At 33.6% G+C, this 27,423-nt stretch overlaps 1 pseudogene; it reads left to right on the top strand.

The window, feature by feature from the left end:
- Nucleotides 1-21,837: 21,837 nt before the first annotated feature.
- LOC141522860 (complement component 1 Q subcomponent-binding protein, mitochondrial pseudogene) lies at nt 21,838-22,669 on the top strand (annotated as a pseudogene).
- The last annotated feature ends 4,754 nt before the right edge of the window (nt 22,670-27,423 follow it).

The raw sequence follows: 27,423 nt of genomic DNA on the forward strand, positions 1-27,423 counted from the left end.
TGTGACTAAATAGAGTCTATGGTTCTTATTGAACCCAAGAGTGTGTGTGGAAACCAGCTTGAAATAGGTTCTAAGAGTATAAACAGTGGCTAAATTTTCAGTGTGAGCACTTACACCTCAGAAATTGGCAAACATTACAGATCAGGACTTGATTTATTATTTTGTTGATGATCTTAAGAAAGTGATAGAGAAATTAAAGTAATGGAGATTGAACTGAAGATTGGAGATTGGATTGGAGTTGTTATATGCACACTTTTTTTGTGGGAGTCACTTGTTAAACATTTAACAGCATACTACTCACTGAAACCTTCATTATATTATATTAATTATATTATATTATATTAATCATATTCCTGTTAACAGAAATTTCCTCCAGTTATGATAGGCATAGGCATATTCTCATTTCCCAGATTCTTTTTCCCACATGGATGATCCAGTAGTATTCATAGCTAATATTCTGCAAGGATAGACACTAATTTACCATATAATTTGTGTGTGAACAAGAGTGATTTTATGCTTGGAAAATGGCAATCAGCTTCATTCTTCAAGTTTCTTCTAAAGTTCTTTAAGTGAAGAGTTCCAGATATAAGTGGTAGAAATAGAATGCAATATTTCAGGGATAAAATTAATAGGACCTGGTAATAGATTTGGAAGTGGAAGAGGTGAGGAAGAAAGAAAAGGCACTGAGATTTTGAGCCAGGCAACTGAGATGGCAACGGTGCCATCAAGAATAGAAGAGAAGTTAGGACTGGAAGTAACATGAAATCAGTTTAACTATGTTGACTCTAAACTATTTGTTGTTGTTAACAATGTCTGGTTTTTGGTTTTATTCCAATTTCCCATTTCTTGCTTTTTCTGACCTAGTTTCCCATAAACTATGACTGTATTTTTAGAAATTGTAGAATGTAGTCTCAGAAATTCTTTTTTTTTTTAGGTTTTTGCAAGGCAATGGGGTTAAGTGGCTTGCCCAAGGCCACATGGCTAGGTAATTATTAAGTGTCTGAGACCAGATTTGAACCCAGGTACTCCTGACTCCAGGGCCGGTGCTTTATCCACTGTACCACCTAGCCACCCCTCAGAGATTCTTTTTAATACTCAAGATAGATTATCATCTCTCTAATAAGATGAACATATATCATTATTCTGATCCCCTTGAGTACTAGGAGATCAAATAATTTCCCCAGCAATATTAGCTACATTTGTACTATGTATCATCTACAGAATAATCAGAATAATAATAATATCAAAAATTCATTTTCTAGTTTTTAAAAGTATAAACTATCATACCTTAATTCACTAAATTATCTTCTTTTCCAGGGGATACAGTATTTAAAAATTTTTGCTAACAGTCATAAACTGGAACTGTCTAGTAGAGCATACTAGAGATTTTGGCTTTTTTCTGTTTTCTTTACCAAGCAAAGGGATTTTGAAGGACAAAAAATAGCAAGAATGAAGCAAAAATGATATATATCCTGACCTTGACACAGGTATTAGAAAGAAAGAGAGAAAGAAAGAAAGAAAGAAAGAAAGAAAGAAAGAAAGAAAGAAAGGAAGGAAGGAAGGAAGGAAGGAAGGAAGGAAGGAAGGAAGGAAGGAAGGAAGGAAGGAAGGAAGGAAGGAAGGAAGGAAGGAAGGAAGGAAGAAAGAAAGAAAGAAAGAAAGAAAGAAAGAAAGAAAGAAAGAAAGAAAGGAAGAAAGAAAGAAAAACTTAGCAAGTTTTGAAGAGTGGAGAAGGGGATAATAAGCCACAGAACTAGAGGTAAGTAAAGATTATCCCAATTTCTTTTTTTTTAATTATTTTTAAGAAAAATTTTATTTATTTTGAGTTTTATAATTTTTCCCCTTATTCCCTCCCCCACCCCCACAGAAGGCAGTCTTTTAGTCTTTACATTGTTTCCATGATATACATTGATCTAAGTTGAATGTGATGAGAAAGAAATCATATCCTTAAGGAAGAAAAATAAAGTATAAGAAATATCAAAATTGGGGTGGCTAGGTGGCATAATGGATAAAGCACCAGCCTTGGAGTCAGGAGTACCTGGGTTCAAATCTGGTCTCAGATACTTAATAATTACCTAGCCGTGTGGCCTTGGGCAAGCCACTTAACCGCATTTGCCTTGCAAAAAACCTAAAAAAAAATTATCAAAATTACATAATGATTTTTTTTCCTAAATTGAAGGTAATATAGTCTTTGGTCTTTGTTCAAACTCCACAATTCTTTCTCTGTATACAGATGGTATTCTCCATCGCGGATAGCCCAAAATTGTCCCTGATTGTTGCACTGATGGAATGAGCAAGTCCATCAATGCTGATCATTACCCCCATGATGTTATTAGGATGTACCATATTTTTCTGGTTCTGCTCATCTGGCTCAGCATCAGTTCATGCAAAAATGAAAATCCTTTCATGCTTCCCTGAATTGCCATCCCTCCTGGTTTCTAGTAGAATAGTGTTCTATGACATACATATACCTCAGTTTGTTAAGCCATTTCCCAACTGAAGGACATTCCCTTAATTTCCAATTCTTTGCCACCACAAACAGGGCTGCTATGAATATTTTTGTACAAGTGATGGTTTTTACCCTTTTTCATGATCTCTTCTGGGTATAGACCCAGTAGTGGTATTGCTGGGTCAAAGAGTATGCACATTTTTGTTGCCCTTTGGGTGTAATTCCAAATTGCTCTCCAGAAAGGTTGGAGAAGTTCAAAGCTCCACCAACAACGTATTAGTGTCCTAGATTTCTCAAATCCCTTCCAACATTGATCATTGGCCAGTCTGAGACATGTGAGGTGGTGCCTCAGAGATGTTTAATTTGCATTTCTCTAATAAGTAAAGATTTTTGAGCAATTTTTCATATGACTCTGGATCTCTTTGATTTCCTCAACTGTAAATTGCCTTTGCATATCCTTTCACCATTTTTCAATTGGGGAATGTTTCTTTTTGAAAATTTGACTCAGTTCTCTGCATGTTTTAGAAATGAGTCCTTTTTCAGAAATACTAGTTGTAAAAAATTGTTGCCCAATTTACTACATTTCTTTTGATCTTGGTTACAGTGGTTTTGTCTGTGCAGTCTTTCTAATTTAATGTAATCAAAATTATCTAGTTTGTTTTTAATGATGTTCTCCAACTCTTCCTTGGTCATAAACTGTTTCCCTTTCCATAGATATGACAGGTATACTACTCCTTGATCTTCTAGTTTGCTTATAATATTGTTTTTCTTATGTCTAAATGCTGTATCCATTTTGATCTTATCTAGGTATAGTGTGTGAGGTGTTGGTCTAATCCAAGTTTCTTCCATACTAACTTCCAATTTTCCCAACAGATTTTATTGAAGTGAGAGTTTTTATCCCAATAGCTGGACTCTTTGGGTTTATCAAACAGCAGATTGCTATAATCATTTCCTGTTATTGCACCCTAATCCATTCCACTGGTCCACCACTTTATTTCTTAGCCCATACCAGACAGTTTTGATGACTGATACTTTATAATATAATTTTAGATCTGGTAAGGCTAAGCCTTGCACTTATCCCAATTTCTTTTTTTAAAAAATGAAAAGAAAAAACAAAAACAAAAATAAAAGGGGCATCTAGGTGCTGCAGTAGATAAAGCACTGGCCCTAGAGTCAAGAGGATGTGAGTTCAAATCCGACCTCAGACACTTAATAATTGCCTAGCTGTGTGATCTTAGGCAAGTCACTTAACCCCATTGCCTTAAATAAATATTTTTTTTAAATGAAAAGGATACCATAAACTTCAGATTTGTGATCATCCTATGGATTCCTAGTGACCTTGTAAAAATGTGCTTGTGGTACCCTCTGTAGTCTCACCTTTTCCTACCTTTAAATTTATTCTGCAACATATATCTTACTTGTATATAATAGTTCACATGTTGTCTCCCCCAACCCAATTAACAGAGAACTATTGAGAGGAAGAGTTGGTTATTTTTTAATTTCTTTGAATCCTCCAGTGCCTATTTCAGTGCCAAGTTTATAACAGTTATTTAATAAATGCTTGTTGACTTGACTTGATTGTCCCAACTTGTATTAGACTAGCATATTCAATTTCTGGGAGAGAAAACTGTTTTTCTATCCTCAAGGTTTCATAAATAACTCAAAGGATGAGTTATCTAATTCTGTCATTTGTGATCCCCCATCTGGTATACTCCCTTATAGTAATCAAGCAGTTAAAATCAAAAAGGTTTTGCAAGATTGTTTTTATCGATAATATAGGACAATAGTTATAAAAATTATCTCATTAGGTAATTACCTAAAAGGAAAAACATTTTCTCTTTGTATATTTACAAGGACTTTGAGGAGAGTCAATTAAAGATTAAAGAACAATAGAAGTGACAATAAAGAAAGACATATACATAAGGGATACTTCACTGTTCCTGACTTAAGAATTCTTTTCTCTTTTCTGGGCCTTAATGTCCTTTAAGGAATATCCATCAAGTTTTCTTCAGGACCTTGCCTTTGCAGTATACAAGTTACTTCCTGGTTCAGCTATATTGACTCATTTGCTGGATGCAATTTCTCTGCTAACAGGTCAATTCGCTGCTGATCTTGGTGAAACAGGTTCCTCTGTTTCTATACTTTCTCCTTATAACACTCAAATGCTGCTGCTATTATCTCTAGTTACCCAAGAGGGAGCTTGTCTTTTGTTTTGCTTTGTTTTGTTTTTTTGCAAGGCAATGGGGTTAAATGAACTTTCAGTTAGAGCTTCTGGATAACTACTCAAAAGACTTAGCAGTCTCCCCTCAAAATATGCATGAACCTAAGATCTGGAAAAAATATACATAAAAAGGTGATGTTCTGTGAACACAAATAGGACACAGGACAATTGCCCTTCTCTCCTCTTCAAGCTTTTCACAGGAGTCCTTGTTTGATAGCCATAGAGAAGAGAGGATCCTGAGGGTCAGGAATCTCCCTTTTAGAATATCCCATGTAGCTCCAACTCAACATCTAACAGAATAATACCAACATACACACACACACACAAAATAACCCAATCTTATCATCACAAGACAAATCTTGGAATCATCATGGCCAACAGAAAAACAGAAAGCATTCAGAAGCTAATTGAAATATTCTCTATAATGAGAAATGGGCCTTCTATCACTCCTGATCAGAAGTAGGCTCACCCTACTCAAATGCCAAATGAACATGACTCAAGAAAACAAGGATAAGAAAGTAATGGGGCAAGAGTTATTAAATGAATGGCTGGTTAACTCTTAGAAAGGGAAATATGAAATAGCATGAGTACATTAAGAACAAATAATCCTCACTTTGATTGATTTTCCTGAATTGTTTTTTCTCTTTTTTGTGTATATTCTTTATTATTGGGAATAGCTCACTGGGTAAGAGAAGAAGGAGGAAAATATTCAAAAATTAGGATGATTAAATGAAAAAATCTCAATGAAAATAAGATGAGAAAAAGAATGTCTCAATTTGAAAAAAATCATACCAAACTATATTGCTGGAGTCACTAAATTTCTAGGAGATTGTCATAGTCATGATATTCCTTGGTTTCAATAGGATTATTGACAAAGCATCTCACAATATTCTTATTAACAACTTAGACTGAACACTGATTGAAGACATAAAATCAAAGAGTGGTGATGAAGAGATGAATCTCAACCTAGAGGAAAGTTTCTCTGGTGGAGTGTCTCAGATTCTAATAGAATCTCTAACCTCGGTTCTCTTCTATTCAACACACTTTTAATTAGTTACTTAAGTAAAGATATAGGTAGTATACTTATAAGAGTTTGGTGAGACAGGTAATGCTAATGATCTTGGAAGGGGAATAGAATTATAAGAGCATCTCTTTAGACCTATAAGGGATGTTAGGGAACACAGAGTTCAACAATTTCACTGTATCAATGAGGATATTAGAAGCATAGAGTTTAGCTAGTAAGTATCTGGGGAAGAATTTGAACCCAGGTCTTCTTGACTCTGTGTCAAGCATTCTTATCTACTACATTACATCATACCACCTCTCAAGATTCAAAAATATTTATTTGTTTTCTTTTTGCAAGGCAATGGGGTTAAGTGACTTGCCTAAGGTCACATGGCTAGGTAATTATTAAGTGTCTGAGGCCAAATTTGAACTCAGGTCCTCCTGACTCCAGGTGTTCTATCCACTGCAACACCTAGTTACCCTGACCCAAAAATATTTTGACAAGTTATAACATGAACTGTATATAATAAAGTGGAATTGAATAGCAGTAAATGTAAAATCTTCCACTTAGAAAAAATCAGCTGCATGAATCAGAATGTAGGAGATGTAACTCCAAAGGAGGTCAAAAAGACTGAGAAATATGTAATAGCCAAGAAGTGCAATTAGTGTCAACATGTTCAAAATTGAACTCATTAATTTTTCTTGTATTCAAGGTTTTGTTTTTTGTTTTTTTAACTTTCTCATTATCTTCAACTCTTCATTCTCCTACACCCATGTCCAATCAGTTGTCAACACTTGTTTTTCCTATCCTTACAAAATTCATTCTTAATATTAATACAGTTACGACTTTACTTCAGCCTGTCATCCCCTCTTAGTTTGACTAATTCAATAGCCACCTAATTGGGTTCCCTGTCCCAAGTCACTAACCATTTCAACCTAACTCCCAAAGGGATGCCAAATCAATCTTCCTTTTGTCAGGGTCTGATCATTACTCTCCTTTATTCAATAAACTACAGTGACTTTCTATTGCCACTAAGACAAAATTCATACTCCTCCCCAGCTTTTAAAGTCCTTTATAACCTGACTCCAACTTACTTCTATAGCCTCATTATACATGACTCCATTTCCCACTTTTAATGTTCCAGTCAAATTGATGATCTTCCTATTGCTCACTTGATAATCTATATTCCATCTCCATGCTTTGGCACTGATCATTCCCCATTTCTGAAAAATACTGCATCTCACTTCTGCCTAGTGAAATATCCTACTTCCTTTAAGATTCAACTTAAAGAACAATTTTCTACATGAAACTTTCCCTGATCCCACTGAATGAATTGTTAGTCCCCTCCCTATACTATCTCATTCCATTTTCTGTCTATTCTGTATACACATGTGTGTATATATATATATATATATATATATATATATGTATATATATATATAAATATATATATACATATATATTTATATATATATATATACATATATATATATATATATATATATTGTCTTTCCCAATTGAATGAATGACAGCAGAGTTTTTTTTATCTTTAACTTTATATCCTCAGCACCTAACACAGCCTAGAACAGGAAGTCTTTATAAATGTTTTTAAAGTAATGATTGACAGATTGGTTATCCCAATGTTGCTGTTAATGTATATAAGATTTTCCAGGTTCTGTCCACTTCTCTCAGCATCAGTTCAACTAATCTTTCCAGGATTTTCTGAAGTCAAGTCATTTATGATTTCTTACATAACATTCATATATCATAGCTTGTTCATCCACTCCCCAATTAATTGACATTATAATATTTCACAAAATTTCACTAATGCATCTATTAGTTTGTCTTAACTTTATAATGTCTTTCTTCTTTCTTATTCTTATCTAATTAAGATCTATTTTTGTTTTAGCTTTGTCTGAAATCAGGATTGCTACCCCTGATTTTTTTTTACTTCAGGTAAAGCATAATATATTCTGATAATCTTTTTTTTCCTTTACTTGTGAGTATCTCTGCTCCAAATATATTTCTTGTAAAGACATTTTTGTGTTTCTGGGTTTTAATCCACTTTGCTAACCCTTTCTACTTTATCCTACTTAAAGACTGAGTCCTTGGCTTAGATCTCTAAGGGCACAGTATTCAGTACAAAAAGAAAATAGTAACAAGACACCCAAATAAAATAAGCCAGGTTCATACTCACCCAAAATGTGCAGATTCTAACCTAAAGTTCTAAACCATGAAGTAATACTAGAAGAATTAGTAATATTGTGATGATAGAGAACATATTGTGATGGGAGGGAAACCTAAGGATTTCATCTCAAGATCAGTTAGAATTCTAGGAAGAAATAAAGCAAGAGGTTGGGGTTTTTTTGGTTAAAATTCAAAATATAAATATAATAAGTAAATAAGTAAATAAAATAAGTATAATATATATTATAAATATATATTATATATAGGAAGAAATAAAGCAAGATATTATTTTTGTTAAAATTTAAAATACAAATTATATTATTTATATATATATGTAAATTATATATTTCCATTATAAATTAAATGAGAGTGTTAAAAGATCTGGAGATGAAAAAAGAAGTTTGGAAAAAAGATTTGAAAAAAACAGTTTAACACAACAGGTACAGTAAAAACTCCTAAAAATTATAATGGACCAGATAAAAGTTAATAATACCTTGAGATGACAAGAAATATTAAAACATCAAAATATGTTTTAAAAGTAGAATACAATAAAGGCATTTAATATCAAAAATAAGTGACCAGAAAAGCAGATCAAAGAGAGATACTTTAAGAAACACTGTACTTACTTTAAAGCCACAAAAAAAGGATCCCAGTTGTAATATTTTAAATAATCATAAAAGAAAAATGCCCAAACATATTATATCATGAAGGCAAAGTAAAAAAGAGAAAGAATCTACCAATCATTTCCTGAAGGAAAACCCAAAACAGGACATTCACCACCCTGGAACCTTAGCCAACATCCAAAGCTCCCAGATTCTTGTTCAATCTCAGTGTTTTCTCTGTGAAATTATCTCCAATGGGATGGTATGACTATTAGAATGTTCACTCCCTCTTATATTATCAGTTGCTTTGAGTGAAGGGACTATCTGTTGTCTTTCTTTGTATTCCCAGAACTTAGGGTAGTGCCTGGCAAATAATGGATGCTGAATAAATGCTAGTATATTATATGATTGATTAAGATGAACTCTCACCTTTCCACAGAAAATTTTGATCTGTTACCTTTAAAATCTTTGCATATATTTTTTAAAGGAAAGTTTACAGTATTTCAGGAATGAACTCCTTTCAGTCAAAATTAAATAATACTTATAAGGTCATATTTTCTTCTTCCATTATAATTTCTACTTCTGAACGATATATACCATCTGCAGTTATAAGTATCATTGCAGACTTTTTCTCAGTAATTTTATGGGGTCAATTGCTTGATTTATCTTCCACTATTTTCCATACTGTCATACCTGGTTTCCTCTGGATTATCTGGTTACATATTTTTATCTATTTTTTCCCCTCACCTTCAATTTTTATTTTAAAAATTTTATTATCAGGGATTCAATTTCTAACCAAACATATTAGATGTATGTCTTTAGTAATCAGAGCTATCTTTATATTTCTTACTATTATAAGTTCCTCTGGCATAGGGAAATATATCAGTATCTATCTATCTGCCTATCTAATCTGTATTTATTTGTTTATTATCTCTCCCACTGCTCCTCCAATAGACAATTATAAAAATGAAAAATAATACCCTCATAACATACCTGTAAGCTCTAGTGATATAAATTCATATATTTGCCATGTCTAAATTCTATATTATTGTATACCCCAATTTTATCACTTCTCTGGTACAAGATAGGTTACATGATCCATCATTAGTTGTCTAGATTCATGGCTTATCATTGCATAAATCAAAGTTTGAAAGTCTTTCAAAATTGTTTCTCTCTGTACTTCTGTCCTTGTACAAATTGCTCTTCTGTTCTCATTTTATTCTACTTCAGTTTACAAAAGTCTTTCCAGTATCTAAACCATGTCTTTTTTTAAGCTTCACATTTCTCCCAAGGATTAGGAAAGTGATTTGCAAAATATTTTTAATAAATGTAGGTTGATGAAAGAATGACTAATATAGCTTTGGCTCTTCTTGAGCTGTCTAGTAAAAGTCCAACTGTGATTTATCCAACCTTTAGATGACTGATTGAATTAGGCACTGTAGAAATCCCAAGATTTGAAGTCTTGCCTTTAACAGATATACTGGACCAGTACTACCTACCAGTAAGTCAATAATTACCAGTGAAAGTTCTTCCTTTTCTTGCATGTCTAGAAACAAGAAAATAGCAGGTTTATATGATATAAATTCATAGTAATTGTTTCTCATAATTCATTTCAAGAAAATGTATTTGGATGATTACACCTAAAGAATGTCAAAATTTGAAACTAAATACCCATTAATTTTTCTAAACCCAGGATTCATGTCTTAAACATTTTTTTACCCTAAGAGACAAACTTATAACCTTAGTTCAACAACTAATATTCTACATTAGACATGATTTTAATAGCCACTCATACTGTGTGATAGTCTTTAATTTTTACTCAACAAGAATGCACAAGAATTTCCCTAATTGAAAATAGTAAAGGATCATTGAGAAATCATTGCCAATCAGATCTTTACCACAGAAAACTAACTATTCAGCATAATTGAAGTATGAATTTAGAGGTGGCTCAAAAGGAAATGACTTTAAGGGCATAGAAAGTTAATTTTTTTTTAAGTTCTCTATAAATAGTGATCTATAAGCCAAACCAGTGGCAGCTCTAAATTAGGCTGAATATATTTGTAAAAACAAACTTTAAGAAAGAGACATGTTTTCCTCTTCTGGAAAAAGTTACACAACCAACGTAATGTAAGTAGATCCTTTGTAAACCTCCAAATGTAAATACAAAGCTTGCTAGGGCAATACTGGATACAGTTCATGAAGTCCTTGGAATAAAATATCAATATTTCTTAAACTGAAGGAATTACTTTTTAGTGGTGGAGAACTAGGAAGTAGTCATAAGAAGAAATGGATTTTTACAGAGAAAAATTTAATGAAAAGATATAATTAGAAAGTGTAACAATGTCTTGCCAACTCAAAGAGGGGGTGACAAACATTCCCCTCTGTTCAGATTCTTAGTCCCTGAGGAAAGTGAACTCAATTTAAAGATATTACTATTACCTTTTCAATGTATTTATTAAATATACTTGGGGTTTTTTTCTTCATTTCTTTTTGTCTTTGAGAATACTATGTCTTATATGAGATGGTTCTCTGAGTAGAGGAAGGGAAAGAATACTAAAGAAAACTGATGATTTTTTTTTAAAAAAAATGTATCATTATTTATTTAAAAAAATGCTACTACAAAACTTTTCCTTCATCAAACTGGGAGGGAAAGGGCTTACTTTCTGGCCCAGGAAGTAATAAGGGCCAGAGCCTAGACATGAACTCAAGTACTCTGACTTGAGTCACTGTTTGTTTTGCTACACCATGCTCCTTCCCATTTTTATCATTTTTCCTCTACAGAGCTGTTCTACATTTTACTATGATCATACATTTCCTGGATAATATCAATTATAGTACACTTCTTGTGTAGTTCATCATGAATAATATTTTGTAACTTTATGTATATTCCTTCTGTGTGTGGCATAACTGATGGATGAGTTACTCTCTTACAGAGCATGGTGTCTCAGTTGCCATGCCAATTCACTAATTTAGGTGAAGCAAGGAGCTACTTAGGAAAGAAATTCACTAAAACTTCACTATTAAGGTCACTGGTTCTAGTTGCTGAGAGAATGCTTTGATTACACTTTGCTCCTTTCAAAGCTTACAAGTTAGTATACTTGTCTATTCTATCTCTGAAACTCAAACAGCTAAGATCAGAAAGAATAAATAAAACAGATATTTTTAAAACATAAGTTGCATAAGAATAAAATATTGGCAAAGAAGCTAAAGCAACATATTTATGGATATGTGACTGCCTGATGAGAGAGAGGGACCTCTGTAGAGTGATAGAGCAATTCTTTATTGCCTTAACAGGGGAAAGAGAGATAATTCATTTTTTTGATCTTTTTATCAACATACTTATTTCTGACTCAACAGAGATTTAAAAGGTTTATTATCATCTTGCAATAAGCCACTAGGAAATATTCAATGAATAAATTTTTTCAAGCACCTACTATGTGTCAGCATTGTGCTAAATGCATGTGATTCAAAAAAAATCAAAAGATGCTCCTTGCCTCCCAGGATCTTACACTCTAATGTCAAAGAATATCTTTAGGTTTCTGAAAAAGGAGAAGGAAAGGCTCTTTCATTCATATCCTGAGGCAAGTTCAACAAGCTTGACAGCAAGCAATGAATATTAAACTTACTCTTAAGACTAGATTTTCAATTTCCCAGAGTCCCATTGTATTAAAAAAAAAAGAAGCAATTGGTTAACTGATTTAATTGAAAAAAAGATATGGAAAATTAATTACATGCTCAGAATTAAAAAAAAATTTTCATTGGATGAAAAATAGAAGGAAATTATTAGAAACTATTTTGCCAAATTATATACCAAAAACTGAACATTTAAATGAAATGTGCTTAGAAAATTATTAGATTTATAGGAAAAGAAATATTTCATTTAACTAAACTAATCTCAGAATGGGAGGAAAATTCTAACAACCAAACTCTCAACAAAAAAAAATCTGTTTAATTTCTATTAAACATTCAATGACCAATTAACTACAATATTGTACAACATTTACAAAAAATAGAAACAAAAATATACTACCAAACTCAATTTTGTAAAACAAAATGTGCCTGTAGTAGATGAACCAGAGAAAGAAATAGTAGGGAAAGAGAACTATTGACCAATATTCTTAGTGAATATTGATGTAAGTTATTAGCAAATAAGTCATAGCAATGTATTTTTAAAAGTAGATATTCTGACAAAATTGAATTTATACCTGGAATTCAGCATTGGTTCAATATTGGGAAAATTACAACCATAATAAAGCATATGAATAGCAAAACTTATAAAATCACATAAATTAATATGTGCAGAAAAATAATTTAACAAAATATGTCATTAAAATTTTTAAAACATTAAAAAGCATATAAATAAATGGATTTTTCCTTAATATGGCAAATGATATATAAAATTAAGAATTGAAACTCTCCATAATAGAGAAATAATAAAAGCATTTTCATTAAGCTCAAGAATAAAGATATTTGTTGATACCTCTCTTGTCAGATCTAGTTCTAGAAATGCTAGGATAAACGAAATCAATGCAGTTAGAATTAGAAGAGCAATAGTTAACCTGGAATCCCCCAACCCCAGGAAATGTCTCTATAAAGGTTTGGTAATGAAAATATTTATATAAGGAATTGATAAAGAAAATCTATTAAAATAAAGAGTTTTTCTCAATGTATACTCAAAAATATGAACAAGATGTTTTCAAAACAGAGAAAGCAAACTATCAACAAACATTTAGAAAGATATTCAAATCATAATAAGAGAAACAAGTTTAAAAAAACAACTGAATTTCCAGCTCATGTCCATTTTGGAAAGCAACTTGGAATTATGTTCCAAAAGTCCCTAAACTCTGTATTCCCTTTTACCCAACATTATCACTATTAGCATATCCCCAAAGAAATTAGTACACAGGAAAAGAATCATATATAAATATATACAAAATAATTGATAAAAGTACTTTTGCTGTAATAAATGGACACAATGAATATTCATCAATTAGGGAATGGCTGAATGAATTATAGAACTGAATATAATGGAAGTTTATTATCTTGTAATAAATGACAAAAATAGATTAAAATAAACGGGAGGAAACTTGAATGAACTGATGCTGGGTGAAGTAAATAGAACCAGAAGAATTATTTGCAAAACAATTAAAATAATGCAAAAGAAAACAATTTTGAATATTTAAATAATCTGATTAATGCAATGACCTATAATGACTTCAGGAGACTGACAATGATTCATATATCCTACCTCTTGGCTGAGAAGAGATGAACCAGAGGTGTGAATGAGACATATATTTTCAGATAAGGTCAATGTTCTAATTCATTTTATTTTAATATACTTATACAAGGAAGAATTGTCATATGAGAGAAGAGGATAGATCATGAGGGAATTGGTGGGAATTGCTGACAGTGATGTAAAGAAGAAAAAATCTTAAAGATTTAACAATTAAATGGAGGAGGGTAGAAAGGAAGTACAAATGGGGACAAAGACAAATAGGGCTTTCTTAGTGTGTTAAATTAAAATATATATATATATATATATATATATATATATATACATAAAATCTATGTATAATAATTCAGTCTACTATACAATCCTTTCTTATGCTATTCTTTGAATATTTAAATACTCATATTTTTAAAGATCATAATAAAAAAGAAAAACTATCTGATACATAAAGTATCTGACAATATCCAATAATCCACACCCATATCATCCTACTTTATAATTCAGATGAGAAGTTAAAATTATTATCTTTTCTTGAAGGACATACTTGCTTATTGAAATTACATAGCATACTATTTTCGTCCCCCTTCCCCTATATCTTCATTTTATAGATGAGAAAAACTACTTACATGTTTCTCCCTAATAGAATTTAAACTCTTGGGGTATTAGGTGTACCATTTTTGTTTTTGTATTCCCTTTTAGTCAAAGAGCATAGTTCTTGGTTTATAATAGGTATTTAATAAATGTTTATTAGTTAATAAAATATGTAATTGTAGGATAAAATAGATAAAATGTTTAAATTTTCTTCAAGATGATAAAATATCCATGATGTTCTAGGTGCTGTTATGAAAGAAAGTGAAAGATTAAGTTGGGAATTATGTAAATCTATGGATATGTAAAAAAAAATGGAGCTCTGAACTTAAAAGTCAGAAAGATTTGTGGCCTTGTTTTGTACATACTACTTGTTTTAATTTGGGCAAGTTATTCAACCACTCAGTGTTCCCAATAAAGCAAGATAAAGAAGAGTTTTAGTTATCAATCATTTGAGGGAATTTCCACACAGGAAATCCTCTTCATCAATGGTCCTGATGCAGAGAAACCTGAGCATAGGGGCTGATGAGATCACTTGGAGACAAACTTTGGAAATCTTTTGTTTACATTGTAAAGTGAATCTTCCTTGCTCCTTCCACACCGGAGGGCCTGACCTTCAACCTAGTTGGATTGCCTAGTTTTTTGGTGGGGCAGCCAGTGAGCACAGGCCCTGGAAGACCACCCAAAAGAGACCCCTCCCCAAAAGGCAAAATATCCAGTGAGGGACTTGGGTCATTCCCAGGTCACCATCCCCTCCCTGGGAGAGAATGTAAGGAAAAGGAGGGAGGGGCTCGACCCCTTTGACCTTCCAAGCTGAACCCTGACCAGCTGGCCTGCCCAATTCAATCAGCAATCCACATGGTCCTCTTAAAATTCTTTCTAATTTTCCTATCCCTTTCTTAATATGTTGTAACTTCATTTAATAAATCTCTATTTTCTTTCCAAAACCTGCATTCCCAAGTCTGAGTCGTGATTCTTTGTGGGGCAGAACTGAGTCCAAGAAACAAATCAGTGGTGACAATCCACACATCCACCTCCTCTGAGAAAAGTTTATGCAGTCTACATGAAATAATATTTTAGAGTTTGCATTAAACTCCTCAGTGAAGCAAACTTATGTGTTAGGGAGAAAATGACGAAATGTTTATCAGATTCAAAAGATAACATCACCAGGAATGCCTTATTATTTTTGGTTATGAAATTCTTCTTTCTGGAATGTGAAGAATTAAATTTTGAATTAATATTTCAAATGGAATCTTTTGCCACAAATAAAAAAGACATCTTCTCTCCATTGCTGTATTTTTAAATGAGCCTACTTATTAAAGGAAACAGAAATTTCAATTAAAAAAGGAGCAGTTACTAGACTACTCCTATAAACCAGGCTATGTATTAAGCACTTCATATACAAATGAAAAAAATTCTTACTCTCAAGGATTTCAAAGTTGTCGGAAGAAAACAAGTACCTATGTAAGGATAAACAGAGCACAGAGATAAAGATACAAAGAGATAGCATAGATAAAATTGAATATAAAGAGCATAGATACAAAGTAAAGTAGTTAAGTACAAAGTACTTTGGGAGGGAGGGCATTAATAGGGAAAAGCAATCAGGTAAGACTAGATAGAAGGTAGTGCTTGGGTGGGTCTTGATAGAATGCAGTCTATAGTGTGGAGGTGAGGAAATAATGTATCCTAGGCATAGGAAGTACAGCACAAAGAAGAAGATGGTATATAGGATGTAGGGTAGAAAATGCCAGTTTGACTGAAACAAAATGTGGGGAGTAGAATACAATGAGTCTGGAAAAAAAAAAATTTAATAGCACCAGTAGATCCTTTTCATCTGTTTCTTACAATTTAAGTCTCACAAAGCCCTAACTTCTAGGACCAGTGATTTCTGATTTGCTAATGGTAAATAGAGAATTTGGCTCCCTCCACTGTAAGAACAAGCTGAAATTTGTAAGTAGAGAGAAACTATTGAAGGGGGTGGAAAGATAAATTGGAGAAAAAAAGCAAATCAACTGGCTGAAAGAACCTGAAAGCTGACATGTATCAGAGCTGCAAACATTGGCAGATTTCCAAAAGTATTTTGGCAGAAGGTATTCAAGTTTAGATGAGCAAATGGGGGGGGGGGGGGTCGGGGAGTAAGTTAACTGGAGAAAAGGCAAAAACAAAAGAGGCAAGAAGGGAAAAAAAGAAGGGAATCAGAGTTGAATTAAAGAGGAGACATCGATAGTCTCTTGTTTTAATTAGAAAAAGACAAGAAAGGCTTTTCAGTTGCTGAACATTTACTAAAAATGAACAGCCATCCAGACTAAGCAGTGGCCCTGGAGGTTTCTCTGATTCAGCATATTGTGGTTCAATCAAGCACAGACAACAAAAAAATTGATAAATATAATTTTACCTCCCTTGACCCTGGCCAAGCAGCATTTACAAACTAAGGACCATATCCTACTATTGATCCATTCACAGAAGTCCCATTGACGGAGGAAAGAAACTGAAAACCTTAGCAGAAAATTTCTTATCTTCAAAATGCAGAATGGTGCAACAACAGATCGATATTTTTAGATTTGCTTTTTAAGATAGAGATTAATTTGCTTTGAATCATGTTACAACTTCTTTTATTAAGTAACAAAACTATGAGAAAATTGATAAGGAGTTTCTGACATAATTGCCAAGAACCTATAATAGAAAATAGCAGTTAACTGTGATTGAAGTAAACTAGTAATATACAAGGAGAAAGCCGAGTAAAGCTTCCATGAGACCAAGTGGAAAATGACCTTAGAGTCCCTCTGTATTGATGCTCTTTTCCTTTCTATAAAAGTTGTTTGCTTATCACAATGACTAATCTCTGTTTTGGTAGCAACAGCAGCAAAACTCAAAACAGAAAGTTCTAAGTAAAAACTAACTTGATCATCTGTATGACAAAAGAACACCAATCATAAATAAATGATAAGCATATACTAAGGTCTTTCTAGGGGCAGCTAAATGACATAGTGGATAGAGTGCAAGACCTGGAGGCAGGTCTGATTTCAAATCTAGCTTTAAACACTTACTAGCTATATGACCCTTAGTAGGTCACTTAACCTTATTTGTCTCTGTTTCCTAATTTGTGAAATAGCTAGAAAAGACAAAAGTAAATCACTGTAGTATCTTTGCCAAGAAACCCCCAAATGGGGTCATGAAAAGCTGAAAATGACTGAAAATGACTGAACAACAAAAAAAGGTCTTACTACAAGTCAAGCATTGCCAAAGAATCTTACTTTCCATCACTTTTATTTAAAAAAATGCTACATAAGATCAGATCATTATGTTTAAAGGTGATTAGTGGCATGCTATTGATCATAGAATTTCAAAGCTGGCCAGTACCTTTGAAGTCATCCAGGCTGATTCACACCTGATCCCCTCTTCAGTCTCCTTGACAAGGAATTCAGTATTTGAAGAATTCTAGTGGGGATCAACTCCTTGTCTCCAGAAATAGTGCATGACTTCTGGTTTTGCTTTCTGGGCTCAAGCAGTGCTTTGTCTATATGGACGGATATTTATAAACAAAGTCAGGTGATGTCACTTTAAGAATGAGTTTTTAAAGTCCTTCACAATCTACTTGTCTACCTTTTCCAGGTTCATAGAGCATTACTTTCCTTCACACACATTAGCTTATGTGACTGCTGCTGTGTGTGTGTGTGTGTGTGTGTGTGTGTTTGTGTGTGTGTGTGTGTGTGTGTGTGTGTGTGTGTGTGTGTGTGTCTAATTCAATTCAAGGGAAGACATAAATAGACATCTCTGAAATCTCATCTACTCCTCTCTAAGAGACTTTGATTCCTACCTAGAAAAGATCAGGAGATGGGAAGCCACAAAGGTGATTGTTCTGCTCTCCTCAGAGAAAGGGTACCTAACTAGAATTATATGTTTTTCCCATAAATGTTGTTCATCTAGGGAAATAACTCCATTCTTAGATTCAAGTTGCTTTCCAGCCTACAAAACACCTTCACAAGTCATGAATAACAAGTTACAGAAATTAAACTACACCAAGAAATACACAGAGTGAAGAAGCTAAGGCTAGATTGTGCAGAAAATAGCATCCTGGGTCAGGAGTAAGAAGGATCTGGGTTCAAATTCTGCATCAAACACTTACTGTGTAACTTTGGAAAAATAACTTTAACCTCTGACTCAAGTACTTCAATGTAACTTGGAGGCCATAATAGCACCTGACTCACAGAGTTTTTGTGAGGCTCAAATAAGATAATATCTATAAAGCCTTTAGCACATTAACTGAAACATAGTAAATACTAAATAAATGCTTATTCCCTTCCTCCACCTCCTTCAACCAAATGACTGAGTACCTGATCTCCCAGAAAGGGAAGTTCCCCAAGTCTCTAGGGAGGCCAGATGTAAATCTAAAACCTATCAAGGTCTGCTGCTTTCCCAAAGTATTTTCTTTCTTTCCACCAGATTCTCCCTGAAGAGATCTTAGAACCATATGTGTCTTCTCTGAAGTCAGAAGCCAGAACTATCCTCTCTTAAGTTCTGGAATCAGCTCAAACTCTCATGTAAGTATGAAGTGCCAAAAATTATTCTCTCCACCAATGAAGAGAGTCTTTTGCAAACTCATCAAGCTAAAATTCTAGTTTGTACCTATATACAATATTCCATGACATTCCATCTCTTGTCTCTGTACCTTTGCATAGGATTTCTCTAGTTCCAGAAGTACTCTCTTCTTACCTTCCTCTGCTTTAGAAATCCTTCCTTCAAAGCCCTCTTCAAATGCTACTTCCTCAGGAAATCCATCCTGATCTCCCCAGTTGCTACTGCCCTTCCTTCAAAGGTAATGTCTATCTGTATGTGCAGCTAAGGTGGGGTGGAGTAGCACATGGGAAGTGAATTAGCTAAAGAAATGAGTGATTAAGAATTGCCTGTTAACTCACTGATGAGAGTTATAGCTTTGTATACCAATAAAGTGATAGATCTGGTCCCTCTCAGAAAAAAAAAATCCAACAACAAAATTACCTTATTTGCCATTCCATTATACACTTAACTACAGCATAGTGTAGTACATCCATCAAGTTAGTTCCCTGGGTGTTTGTGATGTAAAAGATCACGTAGGTAGTGACACTTAAAACATATGAGTAAAAAAATTGCAGGTCAGAGCATATGAGCAATCTGAGCAGGAGTCATAGAGTATAATGGAGAAACATGGCAATAATACAGTCTATTGGTTTTCTACTGCAAACTGTGTGACTCCCCAAAATTCACTTCCATGTCTAAGCATAACTTTTATGACCCTAAGTGATTATCCTTGATGCTAATTCTATGCCAGTTACATAAGGAATTGTTTCTAGACTGGGCCAAAGTAGATGACCCTACTTGTTACAATGCAAATAGTTCTGTGTTTTGCCAGATCTTATAGAATCATCTTAATAGGATTATTCTACTAATCAGATTTTGTACCCAATATAGAATTTAAGTTGGAATTTCTGGGATGTTTTAGTCTGAAGAAAATAAAAGAAGGACCCAGGGCCAATGCATGCAAAAATATAAAGAGTTTTATATCAATGTGTGTCTGAGTTTTTAATGTTCCTTTCTAATAAATGGTTAATTTGCATTTAAGTAGATTTATTGGAAGTTTAACAATTTTATAAGTAGAGTTCTGAACTAGTTGTTCAGTCTTACAAAACATTAATGTAGAACCAAAAATATCTTTGAAAGCTGGAGCATTAGGTAATTGTGCCATTATTTCATCTACGTCACAAACTTCAAGATTTATTTAAACATCAGAAGCATTTTCTTAAATATGTAAGATTTGAGATACTCCAGAGCAAGAGCATGTTGAATTCAGTTCAATTCAACTCAACTCTCACTGAGTGTCTCTCATATTCAAAACATTCTGCTTGATCCTGGGAACTCAAAGAAAAAAATAAAATAGCCTCTGCCATCAATGGAAGTATGTTGTACTGGGGTATAAAAATACACAAAGAACAAGGAAAGACAGGAGGGACATAGATAAAGATGAACTCTAACAAAATTCTTAAAGAAAATCTGAGGAAGAAGAGAACATTAACTAGGAAGAAGAAAAGGGAGTACATTCGAAGAATGAATGAATGGTGGAGTCAAGGATATTCTTTATTGTATAATATTTTGAGACTTTAATTTGTCAGCATTTTTGGAAACTGGTATTGACTGAATGCTAAATTAGGGAGCAATATCTTAAAACTACTAATTTCATATGCATCAAAATATTTGTCCAAATCGAATAGGAAAAGATAATTTGTTATGGAATAACTATCAATGAAAACTTTAATAAACATCAGAGGTGTAGATAACCCACAATCTCAATTGCTTTGATTTCTTCTTATTCCTTCTCTCTGTTCTAAGATCTCTTCTTGAAACAAAACACAATATAATCTAGACTATTGCATATATAAACTACATTCTGCCTCAACTCCTTCCACTCCAGGACATCCTCTACTCCTCTGTCAAATTGATCTTGCTAAAGTGCAAAATCTAGTGGATCCCTATTATCTCTGGGATCACATATAAAGTTTCGCTTGACTTTTAAAATCCTTATAGCCTAACTGAAAGTTTATCTTTCCATTCACCTTGCTCCCCTACACTCTATAATACAATGACTCTGGCCTCTTATTGTTCCTTGAATAAGATACTACAAATTCTGACTCTATTTTTACTTTCATATCCTCCCTATTGACCCTTGATAAACCCTTTCATATCTTCAAGAAAATTGCTATATTCCTTGTGTTCTAAGGCTGTACTGAGCTCAGTCAGTTCATCTGCAAATGTGTTATCCATCCTTTGGTCAGTCAGGAAATTAGGTATCAGTTCTGTCCAACCAGTGCAAATTGGCTGAATCCCACCACTGCATCAAGTTTTCTTACAGGGCACAGTCCTGGAGAATCCGTGTTCATTAGGCTGATTTTGCTTGACCTCTTAACTTCCTTGGCTTTCTTCTCACCTTCTCCAAGAAGCCTTTCCTTATCCTACTTAATGTTAGAGCTCTCCCTTTGGATTGATCTCCAATTTATGCTGTTTATGTTTTGTTATTTCCGTTAGCCTGTGAGCTCCTAAAGAACAAGGATTGTTACTGCTTTTCATTGTTTTTCAAAAGTAGTATAGTACCTGACACATTTATTTGATTGCTTTTCCAATACATTAATATACCCTAATCCAACCCCATTGGGAGTTTTCTGGGCAAAAATGCTGAACTGGAATGGCTTGCCATTTTCTTCTCAAGTTCATTTTACAGATGAAGAACTAAGGCAAAAAGGATAAGTGACTCACTCTAGGTCACACTGCTCATTAAATATCTGAGACTGGATTTAAACTCAGAAATATAATTCCTCCTGATTGTAAGCCCAGTACTCTATCCACTACATTGCTTATTTGAATATATACAGACTATGGAAAGCACTTAACATATGCAGATTAATTTGACCTGTCCTATATCAATTGTTCCATACCTTCTATAAATAACCCTTCCCCTCTTGTATTTCTGTTTCTTTTTAGAAATGAGGCTTTTGGTCTTTCTGATTTCTGTCGTTTTCACCCCCCATGTGTCTTGGTCATGGCTGTACTGGATGGCCTGCTGCCCTCTCGACACTGTGACTAACCATAACCCATGCCACCCAGGGTTTTGGAAGCCTCCAAGGAGGAGGACTCTGCCACTGGTAGAGGCCCCGTCCCCCTGCTTCTTGTAGTGATTCTAGAAAGAACCTGTGCTTGTGAATGTGCCAGGGGAATATGAACTTTGCCGAATTCCTGACAGATGAAATTAAAGAGGACAGGAAAATCTCGAAAAGCATATACCTCCCCAAAATGTCCAGGAGATTGGGAACTGGTTATACAATGAACAGAAGCCAAACTGGTCTGGAGATTAGTTGGCGAGAGAGAGGATCAAGGTCACAACAGTATCCCATTGAGATTTGATGATGAGCCACCAGAGGGACAAAAAGCCCAAGAACAGCAAGGACTTGAACTCAACATAAACTCCAAACTTCAAGGTGGAGGTAATGAAGGTCTATGCCAAAAAGGCCCTTGTGTTGGACTGCCACTATCCTGAAGATGAGGTTGGACAGGAAAAAGAGTTGAGAATGACATCTTCATCTGGGAAGTGAGTTTTCAGCCTTTGAGCAAAACCAACTGGAAGCAAAACCAGCCTGACAAACACAAATTCTCCAGGACTGTGCCCTGTAAGAACACTTGATGCAGTGGTAGGATTCAGCCAATTTGCACTGGTTGGGTAGAACTGATACCTAATTTCCTGGCTGACCAAAGAATGGACAACACATTTGCAAATGAGCTGATTGATCTCAGTACAGCCTTAGAACACAAAGAATATAGAAATTTTCTCAAAGATATAAAAGGGTTTATCAAGGGTCAATAGGGAGAGGTAGAAAAACAGTGTTACGTTGATATGTTTAAGATATTAAAAGAAATGGAAATAAATCTCAAGCATATAGAGATCCTCTTTAGAGGATTTAAAGAAATGCAAGGACTGTAAAATATGAAGAATCTTGATTTCAGAAGTATAATGAAGAAATGTGCTACCCACCTCCAAAAAAATGAGATGAATATTTCAACAAACAGAATAAGACATATTTACAGATATGACAAAAATGGAGATTTGTTTTGCTGACTATTCATAACTGATACAAAGATTATCATTATTTTTTATAATTTGAAGAGAAGGATTGCAGAATAAGGGAGATTAGTCATAGTTACTAAAATGAGGAGAAAAAGAAGCAAATCAAGACAGGAGTATCATTGAAGTATTTTTAAATGTATGGGAAAGAACAAAAGAAAGACCAATAGGAAACAAAAGCAATTCAAGCAATTTTTTACAACTTTTTTTTAGGTTTTTGCAACGCAAATGGGGTTAAGTGGCTTGCCCAAGACCACACAGCTAGGTAATTAAGTGTCTGAGACCAGATTTGAACCCAGGTACTCCTGACTCCAAGGCCGGTGCTTTATCCACTACGCCACCTAGCCGCCCCCAATTCTTTAAATGGCAAATAAAATACTGAACTTGTTCAAAGGTCCATGTCCTTTTCCCCTAACATTTAAAGGTTACTAAGTTATGCTAAGCAAAAGGGAGAGGTATTATTTGGCAAGATTTTATTGTTGTTCAGTGTGTCACTCTTTGTGACCTCTTTTTAGTTTTCTTCAATAACTTTATGACACATGGAAACAAATACTACTCTTTATCTAACTAATGTACATGTTGCTCTGGGTTAAGAAAGTATTTTTCAGTTTGTTCAGTAACCTTTCATTTCTATCTGACTCTGTGGCCTCTTTGGGGGTTTTCTTGGCAAAGATACTGAAGTGGTTTACCATTTCCTTCTCCAACTCATTTTATAGATGAGGAACTGAGGCAAATAGAGTTAAATGCTTTGCCCAGGGTCATATAGCAAGTAAGTGAATGAGACCTTAATTTAAACTCATAAGAAAGAGTCTTTCTGATTCCAGACTTTATCCATTGAACCAGCTAGCTTGTTCATTATCTGTCAAGATAGAGTTTGCTAAAATGACCAAGAGTAAGGTCTATTTCAAGAGGTACAAACTGAAATTGGAACCAGAGAAGAGAAAGAGAGAAATGGAGTCTTACACATGAAAATACTTAGTAATCCAACATAAAAACGAGTATAACACATCAAAATGTAAAATGATAGCCTGAGTCACCTACAGATACCATCTGCCAAATTACTTATGTTCATTAGGAAGGAATAAGATGATCTATGCCAAAGTATTGTATGAAGATTAACTTGACAAATCATCCAGGTCTGCTGCTGACCTTGTGGCTTCTTAACCTTTTACATAGACAAGACCATGATGAAAGAAGGTCAGATGAAAATGACTGGACATGAATACAATGTGGAAAGGACTAATGATCAGTCTGGTATTGACTTCTTACCTCCATATAAGTCTTATCAGAACTACCACTGGAAATATAGTCTTTGAAAGTCCATAAGAGAGATGTGGATAGTGGCTCTTCTATTCTATATCAAACACCTACCTCATTATAATTATAAAGCAAATTCAGTGTTAAAGTATGTAATAGGCACAATATGGACCTAAATATTGTGGATTCTATGCACTATATAATGAAAGATAAAGATCTCCTAAAAAGTTTTCAGAGTACCTAAAAACTATAATTTCCAATGCAATGTAAACTTAATAGAAGAGAATCAAGACTATGAAAAAAAAAAAACATGAGGGAAATTAAAAAGAAAAGTTGGAAGCATCTCAAAATGTCCTTCTCCTAGGAAAAAAGACCAGGTTGCTCAAAAGAAAAGTCATATGCAACTTATAGCTAAAACATCACAATCTGTAATGTTCTATGAAGATTTACAAACTAGATCATAAATTTGTTGAACTAGTTTAAAAAAAGGAAGAAAAAAGAAAGAAAAAATGAATTGAATTTGTTGTATCCTTAGAGAAACAAACTATGTTGACAGATTAATAGCTTCATACCTAATCCTCTTTTCCTATTCTGATTTAGATATAGAAATCCTCATCTCATTTTTTAAATTAAATTTATTTTTGTTGCATTTTAAATTCCATACTGTCTCCCTGCCTCCCCATCCTGCACTAGAAAAGGCCATCATTTGACACAGATTTATAAATATATGCAAAACAATACCTTGCATACTTCTTTTCATCAGTTCTTTCTCTAGAGGCCGCTAGCATCTTATTTCATAGGGCCTTTATAATTCATTTAATTATTTATAATACTCAGAATAATGTAGTTGTTCACAATTATTTTTCAAACAATATTATTGTTTCTATATATAACATTCTCAGTCCTGCTCATTTCATTTTTCATTATTTCATGCAAGTCTTTCTGTGTTTTTCTAAGATCAATCAGTTCATCATTTCTTATGCCACAATAGTATCCCATCACAATTATAAACAACTTTTTTAGCTAAGGAACTTATATTTTTTGTAAATATTCTTCTATTTCACTTAACTGCTAAATATATGGGCATGTAATTGGACAAAACACACTAATAATTGCTTTGATTACATCTTTAGTGATATAGTCATCATTTTTATTTTTGATATTAGTAATTTAGTCTTCTCTTTTTTGATAAGACCAACTTCTAATTTTATTTACTAATTCAATGGCTTTCTCACATTCAGTTTTATTCATCTCTATTTTATTGTTTAGGATTTCTAATTTGGTATTTAATTGGAGATTTTTAATTTGTTTTTTCCTTGTTTTTGTTAATTGAATACATAATTCATTGGTCTGTACTTTCTCTATTTTATTGATGTATTTAGAAATAAACATTTTTGCCTGGTTACTGCCTTGCTTCATTCCAAAGGTTTTGATATGTTGTTTCATTATTATCTCTCCTTTAATAAAATTACTTATTATTCCTATGATTTGTTCTTTAACAAACTCATTCTTTAAAATTAGATTATTTAGTCTCAAATTAATTTGTAGTCTTAAATTCCAAGATCTCTTATTAAATATAACTTTATTGCATTGTGATTGAAAAGGAGACATTTAATTTTTCTGCTTTTAACTATAAAACTTTTATTCCTTAATACATGGTACAATATTCATCTTATTTGGCATTTGTTAAAGTAGAATTAAAAATAATTAAATAGTTAAAAATTAAAAAAACTTAAAAGGACATAGACCAAAATCACATGGGATTAAAAAGGTATAGAAGTATATGGAAGTTGATTATAGACTTAAGTATTATGCCACATATTCATATAACCACTATTTCCAAATACCAAGAGCTGCTGCAAAACATTTTCAAAGGGTCTCTATTGACCACCTATTAATCAGTTTTTACCACTGATCAGTAAGGTAGACTCTACTTGATCCTAGGTCAATTCAGTTTTATTCAGCAATATTTATCAACTTCCTACTGTGTGCAGAGCACAATTGGACAGTATGAAAGTTACAAAATTTTGATAATATACAGTCCTTGCCTTCATTCCAATAACAAAATACTACAAAGACAGTTTAAAAATAGACTATAATTATAGAATACAGTATTAAAAGCACATTACATAGATTCAAAATAAAAGTGCTATGTTAGATTTGGGGATTGAAATATTGATTAAGAGAGAGATGGAGTCAAGGAAGATTTCCTGAAAAGATGTGGCTTAGAAGTTAGATTTTTTTAAAAAAGGAGGCTCTATATCCTAGCTATAAGGAATAATATTAGCATATGTATAGAAGGAAGAAAGATAAGAATGTGCTTAGGAAACACAGAGTGATAGTTTGCAGAGAATGGATTTAGTGCTTTGAGAAGAATAATAGGGAACATGCCTGGAAAGTTTAATCAGTCAGCTAGCATTTATTAAATGCCTACTGTGTACCAGGCTAAGTATTGGTAATACAAAAAAAAAGAACATAAAATAGACCCTGTTCTCAAGGACCTCAGGGTATAATGGGTTAGGAGGCTGCCTGATTATGCTAGAGATCTGAATGTCAGTCAGTCCAAGTCACCTCAATAGAATTCTATAGAACACACAGAAACATCAAAAGTTTATAAGCAGAAGAAGGGCATTCCTAAATCCATATGTATTAAGGGTCATTCTGGCAGCAGTATGAATGATGGATTATGGGGGGGGGTGGAGGAAAAGTAGAGGTGAGAAGACTTGTTAAATGAGACTAGTTCAGGGGGGCAGTTAGGTGGCATAGAACAGTGACCCCAGAGTCAGAAGGACCTGAGTTCAAATCCATCCTTAGAAACTTAATAATTACCCAGTTGTGTGACCCTGGGCAAGTCACTTAACCCCATCACCTTGCAAAAACAAAGGAAAAGAAACTAGTTCAATAGTCAAGCAGCATGATAAATGAGACCTGTTACTCATGTAGTGATAAAGATTATATAAAGAATAGATGCTAGCTAAATCAGTAATATCTGTTATCTGGTTGCACATGAGACATGGGAAGAAATGAAATAGCAATGATAACTCCATGATTTTGAAAATAGAAACTGGGGAGATGATGGTTTCACATCAGAAATAGTGAACTTAGAAGGAAGGATGGGTTTAAAGAGAAAGAGAATGAGTTTGGCTTTGGACATGTAGCAAATGGAAATGGGAGGATATTCAAGTGGTGACATCCTACAGATAGAGATATGACTGGGACATTAGAAGACAGTCCTTTTC

This window comes from Macrotis lagotis, chromosome 4 (genome assembly GCF_037893015.1).
Source record: "Macrotis lagotis isolate mMagLag1 chromosome 4, bilby.v1.9.chrom.fasta, whole genome shotgun sequence".
Taxonomy (NCBI): Eukaryota; Metazoa; Chordata; class Mammalia; order Peramelemorphia; family Peramelidae; genus Macrotis; species Macrotis lagotis.